A 12,474-nucleotide genomic window follows, 5' to 3' on the forward strand; every position below is an offset into this window, starting at 1 on the left:
GGGGTTTTAATGTGAAAAACAATGTGCCGAATTGCCACCATTTCCTCACTTTTGCTAATACTGTTTCCTTTTGAAAGGTAGTAGGTGAGGCTTGTTAAAATGTGATACAGTTTTTAAAATAAAATACATAGCTGTCTTATATCTAATTGTTCCATTTCAAAGAGCATTTGTAAAGAAGTATGGAAGGTTGGTTAAGTGCCGTGGTTAAGGTTAAGTGCCGTGATGTTAAGTATGCAATCGTCTCCGATGGGGGAGTGTTTTCTATATCAAACTACCTTCCATGGCCCCGAGGAGCACCAGCGCTCAGTGCCTGCTGTCCAAGTTGAGGATTCATTGTCCTTGGTGAACCTTTCCTGGGGCATGCTTGAAGTGGGCGGCCGTTCACTTTTGAAACGTTGAAACTCTTAGGCCATGTTTTAGAAGGTCGCTCCTTTAAGACCTGGTTGTTGAGGGCCAAAGCCAAGAGGAAACCTTGCGTTTTAAGAGCTGGATTCTACTGTGGTCTGTTTGTATTCCTGGCAAAGATTTATTCCTTTCGAAATGCATGCAAATTCTCCTAGGAAATCCTTTGTAGAAACTGGATGTTGACTATAACCGGGTTTCTCATTGACTTGTTGGTTCGGTGGGATCTATGAAATGCTGTTGCAGTTCTAGAGAATTCCACGTGGTCTGCTGTCAGCTCCCTGAGGTTTTCTAGACTCTGTATGAAGAGCCCTTTCTAACCCACTCATACCTGCTTCGGTGTGCATGTGTGGAGCAGAAATTCTCCCTTCAGAATCGAACGGCATGTGCAGAGTTCTTGGTGCTCCTCATGTTCACATTGATTTGACCCAAACCAGGGACTGACTGGCTGATTCTTAAGGCCCCATCTCCCCACCATGGTCTGACATGCAGAAGGCAAACCTGCTTGCCGTTCTTTTGTGCTCCAAGAGCTGCATGGCCCAGCACTGTCTTTGCCCAGATGCCTGTTGCGTCCACATGGCTGTACAGGGGAAGCGCTCTTCACCCCAAGTCCCCTGCGTGCCCCCCACCGCCCCGGCTGCTCTAGTGTAATCATACACACAGCATCAGGGAAATGGAGCAAGGCAGGCTAATGGATTTTTTTCATCGGTACTGGTAGACAGAAAGAGTTTTTAGAAAGTTTGAGAAAGTAGTGGGGGAATAGGGGACATGGGAAGCAGAGGTTTTCATCGGGAATGATCCAGCTGTCCGTCTGCTCTTTCATCTTTCTGTGGTTTGGTCCCTTCTTTCCTCCTCAGCCTTCAGGTGCTCTTTGTACAACATTGTTTCTTCTAAGCAGTAGAGAAGGGTGGGTGGGACTGCGTCCACAGGAGCAGGTGAGAGGCACAGGTCAGCCTCTTTGGCCAGTCTGGCCCTGATTCCTGGAAGGGCTGGGGGTGTCCTTGTGAGGGAGTGGTAGCTCCTGGCAGGTGACAAGTCATCATGGATGGCTGTGGAGACTGTGCTGGCTCAGCTGTGTTGGAGAAGAAGACACTGGGGGGGGGGGTCAGGGGGTTTCATCACGCTCGCAGGTTCCCAGCCTCTTGTGGCCCACTGTGGTGAATCCATGCTCAGTTGGCGGGTGCCCCTGTTGAGGTCAGGCTCATGCGTCCTGGTGGCCCTGGTTGGGTGTAGACGTGCCTTTCTTTGCTCTTGGTTGGGCTTTCCCTGAACTCTCCAAGAGTCCATAGGACTTGATATAGGAGAACCACCCGCCAGGTTGTTTGTGTTTGTAAGTGTTCTCCTGTCTTCTGGTTGCTCATGGCTCTGGTTGTGTGTGGATCTGGTAGACCAGTTGGCTGCAGCTCCTAAGGAGGCAGCATTTGTAATCCTTTCCCGGGAGATCTCAGGGCCTCTGGGCTGTGTGTGTATGTGTGTGTGAGAGACTGTGTGTGTGTGTGTGTGTGTGTGTGTGTCTGGGCCATGTGCATGTGTGTGAGACTGTGTGTGTGTGTGTGCGTGTGTGTGAGAGAGAGAGAGAGAGAGAGAGAGACGCTAGGTGATGAGCCTGCCTTGGCTGAGGGATGATATCTCAGACATCAGGACCACCTGTGAGAAGAAGTGAGCCGTTTGTGTCTTTCTCAATGTGCTTAAATTGCCTGAAAGAACATCATTTTAGCATTTCTCAACAATCTCCAGTTGTGAAATATTTGGGCTTCCACTGGGGGATGGGCTGGGGGAGGGGCTGGGTGAACCCCAGGCCAGAGGCAGCTCTCTGTGCCAGCCTGTGCCACCTCTGCTGGAGGAGCATCCGGGGGGTTTGTTGGCCTGGCCTGCTTGTACCCTGATTGGGGGGAGGGTGGGGCACAAGGCCTTGGACCAGGCCTGGCCCTTCCAAGGGCCCCCCGCTTTGGGTTTGCCTCCAGGCCAGTGCCTGCGTTGTGGTTTCAGAGATGGTGGTGATATGGTGATATGGTGGCTAGGGGGGTGATCTCATTCTCTCTTCCCGGAGAGGCCTCCACCACAGCCCAGGGGAGGCAGGTTCCAAGTAGGGCCGTCCTGTGTTTACAGTCAAAACCAGACCCTTTTACAGCAGGAGGGGCATGGGGGTTCAGTATCACGTGGGCCTGGCCTGCCACACCTGGTCTGATGGCCATCCTCACTCTTAACCTGCTGAAGTTTGGATCCAAGGGGCATCTGGTGCTCACCTGCATGGGAGTGGACAGGGAGCTCCGTGCGTGAGCTCCTGCACTCCTTTTGAGACGTTGCTTGAAATCGCTAACTGAGATAACATCTTTACCATTGTTTTCTATAAAGCCGGCTTCTGTATTTTCTGATTTTATGTAAACTAAAAACATAATTTTCACAGGTTTTTGTTAAATACAGGTTTCCTATGCCTTCACAGTTTTTTGGGAAGCCTTTCAAGTCAAATCTACGCACTTGTTCTTGTTGGAAACAAAGCTCTTTTATCACGGGGAAGCGGAAACCAAGCCTGGGTAGACTTGGCGTGGGCCATGAGCTGCAGGGCGTGGGCCGTGCCCTGTGTGGCCCAAGAATCCTGCTCTAGAACCTTCCACCTGTGGCTTTTGAAATGTTCTTTGTTGCTGCGGTGGCTGCGTCTCACTTTTGCCTTGGATGCTTATGGAATCTTCGGGATCAACTGAGCTGAGACTCTCCTTGAACACACTGGTCTCTCAGTTTGGGAATGGGGACCTCGAAGGCCTTCCAGATCCTATGGCAGCTGTAGCTGAGTCAGAAAGCATAGGGGTTCACGTGCTCCTGTTTTTATATGGTCACAGTTAAATTCTGAACGTCAGCTTCTAGTTTTGGTCTTATAAGAGAACCGTGCGTAAACTTGGGGTGTGATACGTTCTCGGCAGCTCAGACAGTCCAGGCAGTTTGATGTTTGCACCTGGGAGTGGGGGGCTGTGAGCTCAGGCCCAGGAATCCCACAGATTTTTGTGCGCTCTGCCGAGATTTGAAAAGGCATCCCGTAGAAAGAGTTTCAGGTATTTCTTGAGTGAGGGAAGCAGGGGCCCAGATCAGGCTGAGGTTAGAGGAGAGGGTGGCTGGGAAGCTGCCTGGCCGAGCAGAGGGAGATGAGGGTGGTGAGGAGGAGAGGCCGGGCCTCTGGATGCTTCAGCTTTGGGCTGCAAGGGAGGCGCCCTGGAAGGTTGTGGAGTAGTTCGCTTGGGGATGGTGGTGGGACAGTCAGGGCTGGGGTGGACCACCCAGCTGAGGACACGCATTTCCCCCTGCTCTTTCTGGAATCCTCTCTTTTCTATGAGCAGCTCGGTGCCGGCTACTGGGTGGGACTGAGCTGCACCTTCCTCCAAGGCCATCCCTGTGCACGGCTGGCCTCTGCTCGGACCCATTTCTGGATCTTTCTCTAAGCCAGGTCCCTGGGATTAGATCTCAGAGGGGTTCCCTCCCCTTTCCCATTTTCTTTTCCTTCCACTGGGTTAGCAGCGTATGAAACCGAACCAGCATTCTTTGTCCCTGTTGGTCCCTTGTCCCCAGTCCCGGCTGGGTCCAGGCTGTGTTGGCTCCCTTGGGGCTGGGTCTGCAGCCTGCAGCTGGACTTTTGTTGCGGAGGCCATCAGACGGGCTTGCTCACATAATGAAGATGAAGTGCTTGATCACTGCTCCTTGTCTGCCAGATTCAGGCCTCGTTCTGCTTCCCTGCTTGTGACTGTCAACAGCTCCTGGCAGTGGGAGCATGGGGCCCATGTTCGTCTGGGGCCTGGGTGTGAGGCGCACGGGTGTGGTGACTTTGGGGGACTGCTGGTGTGGCACCCAGTGGCCGTTTGGGGCCGCTGGGGGGACTGGGGGTGTGTTGGCCGTGGGCCGTGGGTGTCAAATGGGTTTGTGTGACGACAAGTGTGCTTTGTCCATGCCGTCTCCCTCCCTCTCACCGTGTGTCCCTGTGGACACCTGCCCTATCCCCCAGTGCCGCCCAAGACATGGTCACGGCCGAGAGGAGCCAGAGGAGACATGACACCCCAGTGCCGGGTTGAGCATCAGCTCCATGACCGTGCGGGGTGCCGTGCAGCAGTCCAGAGGTCACGAGGAGGGGACGTGGTGCAGGCTGTTGCATGTGTCCTGCACAGGAGCTCCCTCTGCTCACATGGTCATACAGTCGCCCAATAAAACCGAGCTAAGGAAATGGATTTGTAGGTATTCTCAGGCTCCCCTGCTGTGTGAATGGTGGCATAACATAGACATGTCAGCATTTATATTTTTGCCTTTGTGGATTATTGTAAATGAGCACAAAAAGTTTCCATATTCTTTTTTATGATTGTACGGGGACATAGTGTCCTGCACTATGCTGCTCACTGTGGTCAGATGTGCCTTTGTTTCCCATCTTACACTGTGGCTGCTGTAAACAGTGCCTAGCTCCCATCTTGTGGAAGTTTCTTGCTGAAGCCTCCTATGTGTCTCGAAGGGAGCACAAACCTGGGATGCTCAGGGGGATGGAGTCCCACAGAAGGAGGCCCTTGTAACTGCCATGCCCACCGGGAAGTGGAGCAGTCGGCACCCCGGAAGCCCCCTCTGGCCTCCTTTTGGTCACTGCACCTTCCTTCTCTCACCCCCACCCTGGGAATCAGCTGCCTGCCTTCTGACACCTTGGATTAGTTTTTCCCATTTTTAAAGTTTAGATTAATGCAGTCATAAAACATTTATTCTTTCTGTTTGGCTTCTTCCACTCACCGGTACGTTTGTGAGATGTACTGAGCTTGTGGCTTTGAGTCGCAGGATCGTTTCTGGATATGGATCACTTAGGGGTAGTTTCCAGTTTGGGTCTCTTCCTGGAGTGCTCCCCCAGCATTCTTGGGTTGATCCATGTCCACATGTCTTCCTTTTGGTAAAGATAATGTGCGTGCCAATCAGTCTTTCCAACTGACCATACCCATTTATACCTAGAGAGCCCCACCACGCTCGACGATGCCCAGTATCCTTCTTCTTCGTGCCCGCATGAGCTGCGCTCTTGGCTGCTGGGAGCACCGCTCCGTGTGTGCACTGGACAGCTGGATGCCCTCCTCTGGGAAGTGCCTGTTCAGGTCTTTGGCCCGTTTTAAAAATTAGGTTGTCTTTATTCTAACTGGTTTGTAGGTTTTATTTGTATAGATGAGAAATGAGTTCTTTGCTAGTTGATTTCTTTGCTGTTTTCTCCCTTAATGATATATATATATATTTTTTTGGATGAACAGATGTTCTTATTTTTAACATAGTCCACTGTATTGGTGGTTTTATTTATGCCTACTTGAAGGTCATGGAGATACTCTGTGTGGTTTTCTAGAAGCTCACGTTTAGATTTATGGTCCGCCTGGAATTGATTTTTATAAAAAGAACATGATATGAGGTAGTAATTGAAGTTTACTTTTCCCATTTGGATATTCATTTGGCCCAAAAGATTGAGTTAAAAGACTCATCCTGTCTGCTCCTCTCTGCAGTGCCCCCTGGTCCTCAGGGAGGCATCTGTGTACGTGTATGTCTGTGTCTGCCCTTCATCCTGGGCTGTTGTCTGTCCACATGTGTGCCTGCACAACACGGTCTTAACTAACCGTAGCTTTGCGATTAGTCCTCCTATCTGGTCATGTGGCTCTTCCAACTTTGGACCATTTTAAAGCTTGCCTTGGTTCTTCTTAACCTTTTGCATTTCCTTATGACTTAAAGTCAGCTTTTTTTTTTTTTTTTTTTTTTTTTTAAGATTTTATTTATTTATTTGAGAGAGAGACAGTGAGAGAGAGCATGAGCGAGGAGAAGGTCAGAGAGCGAAGCAGACTCCCCATGGAGCTGGGAGCCCGATGCGGGACTCGATTCCGGGACTCCGGGACCATGACCTGAGCCAAAGGCAGTCGTCCAACCAACTGAGCCACCCAGGCGTCCCAAGTCAGCTTTTTGATGTCAGCAGAATACCCACTAGGATCTCCCTTGGGGTTATATTGATTTGCCTTAATATTGGTCTGTTTCCAATCTTCCCGTCCACGAATATGATGTATCTTTTTATTTATTTGGTCTTCCTTAATTCTTCAGTCATATTTTTGCAGTTTCTGGTATTGAGGTCTTTCATTTCTTTTGTTAGATTTATTTGTACTTTTTAAAGAAAGATTTTATCTATTTGTCAGAGAGAGAGAGAGGGAGAGAACATGAAAGTGTAGGTAGGCAGAGGGAGAAACAGGCTCCCTACTGAGCAAAGAGCCCAATGTAGGACTCAATCCCAGAACCCTGGGATCATGACTTGAGCCTAAGGCAAATGCCTAACCGCTTAACTGACTGAGCCACCCGGGTGGCCTTCTACATTTCTTTTTTTTTGGTGCTGGTTTGTTTTTAAAATTTTATTTTTTTGTTTGTGAGTTTGTATTTAGAAATGTAATTAATTTTTGTATAGCCACCTGTCTGTAGACCACTTCTAGAGTTTGCTTTATATTATCCTGGTTTATCTGAAGGTTCTTTGTGGTTTTTATGTTTACTGTCTATGGATAGTGAATGTTTTATTTTTTGCTCGTTATTAAGCATTTGTTTTCATCTTGTGTCGTTACATTGTCTAGGGCCTTCCCACAAATGTTAAACAGAATTGGTGCTAGTGGACGTGTCTGTCTTGTTCAAAAATCAAGGGAAGAATTCTCAGCACATCTTCATTATGTACAAAATTTTCTGTGGGTTTGTACAAATAGGCTTTATCACATTAGTGCATTTCTCTTCCCTCCTTGGAGTTACTGAGTTTTTTTCTCAGAAGTAGGTGTTAAAATATTAGGTCGAATCATATTACATTGCAGATATTTGATCTTTTTTAGTCTACAGGATGGCACTTTGATTCGATGTAGCTCAATATATTGGATTTTTTTTTGCATCTGTTAATCATATGATTTTTCTCCTTTGATTCATGTGATGAATTTTTGCAGTTGATTTTTGAATAGTAAGCCTTGCATGTCTTAATAAATCCAACTTGATTTTAGTGTATTACTCTTCTTATATACTACTGGATTTGGATTAATTTCTTTCATCCAGATTCATGACTGAGATTGAGCTGTGGTTTTATTTTCTTGAAATGGCCTTGTCCGGTTTTGACATCCAGGTTGTGCTGCTACTTCAAGTGTGGGGAGGTTGTTCCTCTTTGTCTAATCCTGGGGTGGACCGAGTCTCCCTTTAAAGACTCAGATGGTAAATATTTTAGGCTTGTGGACCATATATGGCTTCTGTTGTATATTTTCCTTCTTTAATTTTTTTAAATAGCCACTTAAAGATGTGAAAACCAGCCTTAGCCGATGGTACAAAATCAGGCCACAGTTTGCCTATGGTCTGCAGGCTGTAGTTTTCTGACCACTGGCAAATTCTCTCAAAGAGAGAAAATTGATGTTATTTCTCCCTTAGGTATTCGGAAGAATTTGGAGTTCTCTCTGACTTGGAACCTGTTTTCTTTGTAAATTGCACCCTCAACGGGTGCAGGACTGTGCAGATTTTCTGTTTTTCCTTGTGTCAGTTTTTTTTTTTTTTTTTTAAAGATTTTATTTATTTGTTAGAGAAGGTGTTGGGGGGGGCATCAGGGAGGAGCATATCAAGCAGACTCCACAGACTCCATGCTGAGCATGGAGACTGATGTGGGACTTGATCCCAGGACCCTGAGATCACAGCCCGAGCTGAAACCAAGATTTGGACGTTTAAACGACTGTGCCACCCAGGTGCCCCTCTTGTGTCAGTTTTGTTTTGTTTTTTATTTATTTGTTTATTTGACAGAGATCACAAGTAGGCAGCAAGGCCCGCAGAGCGAGAGAGAGAGAGAGAGAGGAGGAAGCAGGCTCCCCGCGGAGCAGAGAGCCCAATGTGGGGCCTGATCCCAGGACCCTAGGATCATGACGTGAGCCGAAGGCAGAGGCTTTAATCCACTGAGCCACCCAGGCACCCCTCTTGTGTCAGTTTTAATGTGTTTGGTTTTTCTTTAAAATTCTTTCAGTCCATTTGAATTTCCAAATGTATTCATATAAGGTTATTCAAATGCCTTTGCATCATCTTTGCAATGTTTGTAGGATTTGAAGTGGCATCTCCTTTTTCACTTTTTCATTTTTTATATTATTTACTTGTTCTCTTTTTTTCTTAATTGCATTTGTTTAGGATATTAATATTTTTCAGCTGCCATGTTTCATTTTCTTGATTATCTCTATTGGATTGCTTGCTGTTGCTTTCTTTTATCCTTTGGATTTACTTTCCCTTTTTTTTTTTTTTAAACTAAGTAAAATATTTAGGTCATTGAATTTTCTTTTCATACATTTTTCTTGTGTACTACAAGGACTTAAGGCAATAACTTTAACCTATGTATGGCTTCAGTTGGATTGCACAAGCATGTAATTTTTCATTATAATTCAGCTTAGAATAATATCTACTTCCCTTTTGGATTTCTTCTGTGACCCAGGGGTTATCTCAGAAAGTATTTCTTCATTTTACTTGTTTGTGAATTTCTCAGTATCTTGCTTTTGTTATTGATTTCTAGTCTGATTTCACTTTGGTCGCTGAATTTATTGTATATTATTCCAGTTTTTGAGAATTCCCTGAGTTTTGCTTTGCCTCCGTGTAGTCAATTTTGTACATGTTTAATGGACTCGGGCAGAGAGTGTGGCAGGTGAGACTTGTCCTCCTGATCGTGCAGTCCGCATCAAGCTCACTGCTTCCAGCGCATGCCCCTTACTTCACTGGTTTGCCGCCTCTTTTTCCTGCCAGTTGATGGGAGTGGTACTTAAACCCCTGCTGTAATCACAGGTTAGTATCCTTCCTCCTCTTCTGTCCGTTGCTTTTGAATATTTTGAGGCTATTTTAAGTCTGTACAGATTTAGAGTTTTACACTTTCTTGTTGCAGTAACTATTTTATTTTTGTGAAATGTCTGATTTCAGTGTCTGCGAGGTCCAGTGTAGTGCTCCTCATCCTTACTCCTGGTATGCAAGCACCCTAGCTGGGATCTCAGGTGTCTACAGGAACCCATCCACCTCAGCAGGCTCTGACCCCATCTCCTTTCCCCAGGGTCTGCTTGTATGTCAGCACACACCTCTGGTGCTGGGGCAAGGGGGTGGGGGACGGTGGGACGTGAGCTCACATACAGCCTCCCCTTGATCTCGGCTTCTCACATTTTGGCCCCTCCAGTCCTCGCTGTCTCGGTAGCCGTTTGACTCTGAAGACTTCGTGTTGTGTGCGTTCATTGGCCTTCGCTGAGGTGTTCGTGTGGTAGCAGCTGGTCTGCTGTGGGCAGAATGGCTCGTGAGGTTTACCTGTCCGCACTCATGGCATGTCCCTAGGGTCGTGATCGAGGTCGCCCGCCGTTGTCCACGTTCATTCCTATCGAACTTTCCAGGCAACTTGGGCTGGCATTGATCTTTCTGTTGCAGTGACATAACTGCTGGGCATATTTTAAGGTGACTGAAATTTGTCTTCAGCTCTGAGCTGCTCTATTTTATTCAGGTATTTTATGAGGTGGTTTATGTTGCAACTTCTAAGTGGTAAAATCACTCAGATTAGAGTGAAGTGCGTGGAGTGCTCGTGGAGCACTTCCTGCCTGCCCCAGCCCCTCCCCTCTTGGGTTTTACCAAGTTGTTTCTTCCCTCCCATATAAATGAAGAATTCATTCTGGATTTGGCTTGAGAAAGAGTTCGGAGGACTTGACCTTTCCTGCCTTTCATGTCACGACTATGCCAGCGTCGGGTCTTTCTCTGGACTGGGCAGAGCTCAAGTGTGCTGCTTGGTCTCTCTTGGCCTCGTGTTTGCCGTGTGAGGAGTCAGTGGGCTGTATTAGACGGTCTCTTTTTGCCTTCCCGTGCTGAGATCCTGTGAGCCTCACATCCAAGTGGAAGCCAAAGCCAGAACGTTTGGAAGTAAGCCGCAGGCCAGCACTGTTTTATCCCTGGGATTGGGAGGGTAAGACAGCTCCTCTTTTTTAATGATTTTGTTGTTGGGGGGTTGCTGTGGAGGCAGACTATTTTTCCACATTAAATTTACCTTTTCTGTTCTGTAACTCAGTGCATTTCATAACATATGGTTAGGTTATAAATACCTTGTTTGGTCTATTGTGTTTAGAAGTATCTTTTATTCCTGTGAGTGCTAATTAAATCATTTAAAAATAAACACAATTTTATTTACAAATTGAATTACAGATTGATTACTTTTAAGGAAGCTGGTTCCTCCCCCTTCCTCCCGCAGGAGGTGGGGCCTTACAACCAGAAGACCATCTGAGCATTGCAGCAAGATAGTTTTCTGGAATCTGTGTGCTCCTTAGAGATAACAAAACAAACACGTTGTGAAGGTTGGCAGACTTGTAAATACTCGCCACTTCCTGGGGTTAATGGCAATCTGTTTCCACTTGGACAGTAGATGTTGGAGTGGCGGCGGGGAGGGGATGGTGGTCATGGAGGGCAGCAGTCCATGTTCCTGCTTAGCTACTCTTCTCCCTGTGGCCTTCTGCAGCCTTACGTGCTTGGGATGGGCAGTGAGGCCTGTTTCTAGGCAGCGGGCTGGAGTCCCTGTAGTCCTTGTTCAGGCCTTTGGAATTAGGCAGGATGAGCAGCTGTCCCTTGCTACACTTGATAGTGTTGTGGTGTCTCCTCTTTGGTCTCAGGCTGCCCTTCGGACTGTAGACTGTGGGCCTCTTCCCTCATGGTGGATGGGTCTTCTCTGTCCAGGAAGTAGGAGCCCCTCCAGCTGAGCTCCCTGCTGGAGTCTGGGAGGCACTGCAGCTGGAGCCAGTCCTTCCTCCCCGGCTCTGTTGCCAACCCTCAGGGTCATGAGTGCAGCCCCTGTGACATCATGACACAGGAGCTGCTCTGAGTGAGCTAGGAGTGAGTGGGTCATTAGTTCGTGTTGGTGGAGGCCGTGCATCCTTGACCGTGACACTGCGGAAGTCCAGTCCCATAGCTGTGTGCAGCCTTTTTGAGTCGGAGGGTGATGCTCCAGCAAATCTTGGCATGGCAGGAGCACGCGTTCCGTATGGCCCTCTTTGCGTCCTCCTCACAGCCAGAAGGGTCATGAAGCAGGATGGAAGGTTCACTAGTTGACAGCGGGGGATGCGGGACCAGGGGTCAAGGCCCTGTGGCTCTGCGGCCATGGAAAGCCTGCTGTTGGTCCACTTGGGGCCACTCATGGTGTCCTGCCTCTGTTTTTCCTCTTTGTTCTCCATGGACTGCCATGCTGCAGGAGGACTGTCTGGCCCCAGCACCCAGCCCCTCCCCAGGTGAGCAGAGACCCTCCCTCTGGGGTTGGTTCTTGTCTCTGCAGGATGAGACCATGAGAGGCTTCACCCACTAAGGCTGTTGCAGGGATTCCATGAGGCAGGCAGGTCACCCAGAGCCTGGTCGTGCCCACATATCTCCTGCTGTTAGCATCACAGGAATCCAGAACCATTGAAAGCCTAGAACCAGTCCCAGAGTGTCTGGCAAGTTTCACCTTTGTCAGCATTATCAGACTCGTGCCCTTTTTGACAAATACAAATATTCTCTGTCCTTCCACTGAAATTGCAGAATGACCAGATGTCATTTCTGAAAGCAGATTTGAGTAGGAGTGTTTGCACAGGCCAGCCCTCTACTTCCCCGGCTGAACTAGCTGTGGTCTCTCCCTGCAGGAGCTGCCTTGGGGGCACAGGTAGCACAGAGTAGGGGAGTGAGCAGGGGAGCCCTGTGAGCAGAGGGACACATTGGGAGTGAGAGAAGCCCTCGGTGCTGTTCTTCTGCCTTCCTGGGTACTCAGCCTGGCCCCAGGGCAGCCCTGCCCCACCAACTCGAGGCACCAAGCTCAACCCTCTGCATTTTAACTTTGCTTTGCTGATGAATGATTGTAAGCTTTAAAATACAACTCTTAAGAAAGAGTTTAAAATTTTAGCAACAGACGACAAAGATGGGGGGCATCCATGGCTCCCAGTAGAAAAACCTCTTCAGGGTCTGCACAGCTGGCCGTGGTCCACTTTGACCCTCAGAATGAGGCCTTCTGGAGTGGCGTGGGCTCCGAGAGGGCTGGTGCATACCCCTTGTGTCTGGGGAGGTGTGGTTCATGGTGTGTGG

At 48.2% G+C, this 12,474-nt stretch overlaps 1 protein-coding gene across 2 annotated transcripts in view; it reads left to right on the forward strand.

Moving 5' to 3' along the window:
* Window positions 1-12,474, forward strand: part of HDAC4 (histone deacetylase 4) — a 288,150-nt gene that overhangs the window by 40,934 nt on the left and 234,742 nt on the right. Inside the window, exon 1 of one of the 2 annotated variants that reach the window (XM_059167531.1) lies at window positions 10,047-10,342. The exons of the other annotated variant lie outside the window; for it this stretch is intronic. The gene's annotated coding sequence lies outside the window, so the exon portion shown is untranslated. Of the gene's footprint in view, window positions 1-10,046; window positions 10,343-12,474 lie in introns of those variants that run through there. 2 annotated transcript variants of the gene reach the window in all.

This window comes from Mustela lutreola, chromosome 3 (assembly GCF_030435805.1).
Source record: "Mustela lutreola isolate mMusLut2 chromosome 3, mMusLut2.pri, whole genome shotgun sequence".
Taxonomy (NCBI): domain Eukaryota; kingdom Metazoa; phylum Chordata; class Mammalia; order Carnivora; family Mustelidae; genus Mustela; species Mustela lutreola.